Genomic DNA, 4,592 nt, shown 5'->3' on the forward strand with positions numbered 1-4,592 from the left:
AAAAAAAAAAAAAAAAAAAAAAAAAAATATATATATATATATATAAAATGTGCAAAACTCGGTAGACAATGACCTAGCAATTCCAGGCCTAGGTATACAGACCCCAGAAAATTAAATACTTAAACAAGTATTTAAGCAAATACATCTACATGGATGATCAGAGAATTAGTATTCATCACAGTGAAAGCTGGAAGCAGAGCAAATGTACATCAGCAGATGAATAGATCAACAAAATGTCGTCCGTCCATCCTTTCAATGGAATGTTCAAACACAGAAAGGGATGAAGATCTGATACTCACTGCAATACGGGTAAACTTAATTTATAAGCTTTTGCATAGCAAAGGAAACCATAAACAAAATGAAAAAAAAAAAAAAAACAAAACCCGAGAATGGGAGAAAACATTTGCAAATGAAGCAACCCACAAGGGATCAATCTCCAAAATATACAAACAGCTCATGCAGCTCAGTATCAAAAAAAACAAACAACCCAATCAAAAAATGGGCAGAAGATCTAAATAGAGATTTCTCCAAAGAAGATACACAGATGGCTAAAGAGCAAATGAAAAGATGCTCAACATCACTAATTATTAGAGAAATGCAATGAGGTCTATCACCTCACACCGGTCAGAATGGCCATCATCAAAAAGTCTACAAACAATAAATGCTGGAGAGGGTGTGGAGAAAAGGGAACCCTCATGCACTGTTGGTGGGAATGTAAATTGATACAGCCACTATGGAGAACAGTACGGAGGTTCCTTAAAAAACTAAAAATAGAACTACCATGTGACCCAGCAATCTCAGTCCTGGGCATATACCCGGAGAAAACCAAAATTCGAAAAGATACGTGCACCCCAGTGCTCATAGCAGCACTATTTACAATAGCGAGGACATGGGAGCAACCTGAATGCCCATCGACAGATGAGTGGATAAAGAAGATGTGGTGCATATACACAATGGAATATTGCGCGGCGATACAGAAGAATGAAATAATGCCATTTGCAGCAACATGGATGGACCTAGAGATGGTCATACTGAGTGAAGTAAGTCAGAGAATGACAAATATCATATATTGCTTATATGTGGAATCTTAAAAAATGGTACTAATATAGAGTTACAGAAGTAAAAAATAAACATATGGTTACCGGGGGGAAAGCAGGGGAAGCATAAATTGGGAGATTGGGACTGACATATATATACTACTATATATAAAAGAGATAACTAATAAGGACCTACTGTATAGCACAGGGAACCCTACTTAATACTCTGTGGTGACCTATAAGCGAAAAGAACCTAAAAAGACTGGATATATGCATAACTGATTCACTTTGCCGTACAGCAAAAAGTAACACAATATTATAACTGTACTGCAATAAAAATTTTTTTTAAAGATGTGGTAAGTATACATAGCAGAATATTATTCACCATAAAAAGAAGGAAACCTTGACTTTTGAGACAACATGGATGGACCTTGAGGGCATTATGCTAAGTGAGACAAGCCAGACAGAGAAGGACAAATATAAATACTGTATGATCTCACTTATGTGGTGAATCTAAAAAAGCTGAACTCGTAGAATCAGAGAGTAGAATGGTGGTTCCCAGAGAGTGGGAGGGTAGGGAGTAGGTGGAGATGTTGTTTAGTGATACAAACTTACAAACAGAAGATGCATAAATTCTGGAGCGCTAATGCACAGCATAGAGATTACAGTCAACAATAGTGTGTTATATACTTCAAAATTCCTAAGAGACTAGATCTTAAACCTTCTGACTACAAAAAAATAATAATAATTATGTAATAGGACAGAGGCATTAGCTAAAGCCACGGTGGTGATCGTAAAGCAATATACAAATGTGTCAAATTAACCCACTGGACACCTTAAATGTACACAATGTTATATATGTAAATTATATCTCAATAAAAATCAATCAAAAGGTAAAAAATTGTATACTTTAAACTGGTTAAAATGTGAAATTATAGGTTATGTTTTTTGGCCACAATAACAACTTGGAAAATTAAAAAAAAATACACATCACAGAGAATAGAGTGCTGAGGCATAAGAATCGTAATTTATGTGAATTCATGTAATAGATCATCAACAAAGCTGAATCTGAACATATTTTGTCCTGACATCGATACACGTGATATTTTACTATACAGACAGGCAAATAATGACATAAGCATATCTTTCTTAAACTGTCTTTTAACAGGTACTGGCATAGAGAGCAATAAGTATCCCTCTGGGAGAAAAAAAGTACAATTAGAAAAAAGTTAGCATGAAAAATATTCCTATTGGAGAACAAGAAAATTAGCACAGTAGATTGGAAAGGTCATACAGTTTTGTTTTTTTTTGTTTTTTTTTTTTTTGCGGTACGCGGGCCTCCCTCAGCCCGGTCATACAGTTTTAAAGCAGGAAATGTGAATTCTAATGATATCTTTGGTAATTCATTTGTCTCTCCTGACCCTCACTGCCTTTATTTATCAAATAGGGATTATTTAATGCCTAAGACAGAAGGATCCACACATATTGCCCATTTATTTAGTGTTGGATACTTTCATAATATATATAGTTAAGATTTTTTTTTTAAAGCTGTGGGAACCTGCTTTAACTTTGTGACCATAATTGGATTAAATATATGTGAAAACTGTTATGGAATTGAAAACTGCAATCAAATATTACTTCTATCATTTAATTTGGGAGAAGGTAAGAAATGACGGGCTTATCTTAATCTTAAATGAATGTGGATACAACATTTTTCTATTATAAGTTTTACCCTTTTAGGCACGTTTCAGCACAAAGTTATACTTGCAAGTTTTTTTTTTTTTTCAAGGCATTGAATCCCCTCACCCTGGAGATGTACAGGCATAGGCTGATGAATAATTTGGTGGAACGCTGGAAAAATGGTTGAACTAGGAGGAAGACACTTAGATTAGACTAACTGTTCTTCCAAACCCAGAAGTAATCTGATTTTCTAAGTATCCACATTCTTATTGAAATAGATTTCAAATATGGTTCAACAGTTGGCGGACATTGTTTTTCCAAAGTATATAAATAAATCTCTTGAGAATTGAGAGCCAAAAAAATAATAATAATGTGAATAAAATTGGGAGAAAGATTGAGAGATTTGTAAACAGAGGTATATTAATCCTTTTATTAAAAACTTTCACGTTAAGGAAGACATTCCTTGTGGTTCCCAATATTATAATCAATTTTATTTTTAAAAGAGACTACGCTTGCTTTTTCTTAACTGGGTTTTGTTTTGTTTTGTTATTTATTTTTGGCTGCGTCGGGTCTTTGTTGCTGTGCGTGGGCTTTCTCTAGTTGCGGCGAGCGGGGGATACTCTTTGTTGCGGTGCGTGGGCTTCTCATTGCGGTGGCTTCTCTTGTCGCGGAGCACGGGCTCTAGGCGCACGGGCTTCAGTAGTTGCGGCACGCGGGCTCAGTAGTTGTGGCTCGCGGGCTTAGCAGCCCCGCGGCATGTGGGATCTTCCAGGAACAGGGATCGAACCCATGTCCCCTCCGTTGGCAGGCGGATTCTTAACCACTGTGCCACCAGGGAAATCCTGTTTGGTTTTCTTTTCCCCCAAGTTTTTACAAGTTATTTTTTGTGAGTTATTTTTGATATACTAGTTAGTGTCTTGGTTTTCATTTGATTCCCGTCACCTGTGCTCCCTGGAAAGCACGTGGTGCTCAAATCCTGACAATTCTCCATCAGCATCTGACACTTGATCTTAAGCCTGTGTCACCTCTATTTTATCACGACACTCAAAGGACAGTGCCTAGTCGAATCTTTTTGAACTCACCTAAAAACATGCACTTGTAAAGAATGGGAAAAAAAGTTCCAGCAACGCAGCTCGAAGCAGCTGATGTGGAAAATATATTTATTAAAGAAAACAACCGGAAAATCCCTGAAGCTGTATTGCTCTTACTACCCCGTCTAACACAGCCCGGTCTTTCACATCGTTTGGGGAAGGGACAGACCCCCACTGCCTCAAAATATTTTGCCACTCTAGCCTGTTAAAAATAGTTCAATAAAGAGGGTCCAGTAAATTTTAAAACTTTGCATTTAACGGCCTCTAGGAAGATCCTGGGTATTTGGAACTCTATCCAAGCAGATGTGATTTTACTTCTCAATGCTAAGCTGAAGTATCGGGACACTGCATTAATTTTCTCGGACGTGCATTCTCGTGTATTGAAAGCTACCCACCTTGATGGCCTACCGGACCTGGCATTCCACCTAGACAGCATTGAAATCCTGGGGATTACAGTGAAGTCAAGGCCACACCAGATGCTCTTAAAACAAGGCACTTAAGTTTCTGTTCGCATCTCCTTGGGTTCCACTGTCCTAGAGCCATTATACGCTAAGAGGGCAAAGTGTACACATAGTCATTGACTAAGTGAACCAGAATGGGGAAGATCTCATGGATTTTTGACTCCAAGCCTGCAAAGTGAGGAATTGAGGAACGGTCTAGATAAAATATAACTCTGCTCCAAGAAAGGCAGACCCTGGAATGTGGAGAGCTTATCTCTATATTCTAACTTGTGCTAGACCATAACCATGTCCTGATAACCAGATCCACATTTGAGCACAGAATG

Source organism: Physeter macrocephalus, chromosome 7, assembly GCF_002837175.3.
Source record: "Physeter macrocephalus isolate SW-GA chromosome 7, ASM283717v5, whole genome shotgun sequence".
Lineage (NCBI taxonomy): Eukaryota > Metazoa > Chordata > Mammalia > Artiodactyla > Physeteridae > Physeter > Physeter macrocephalus.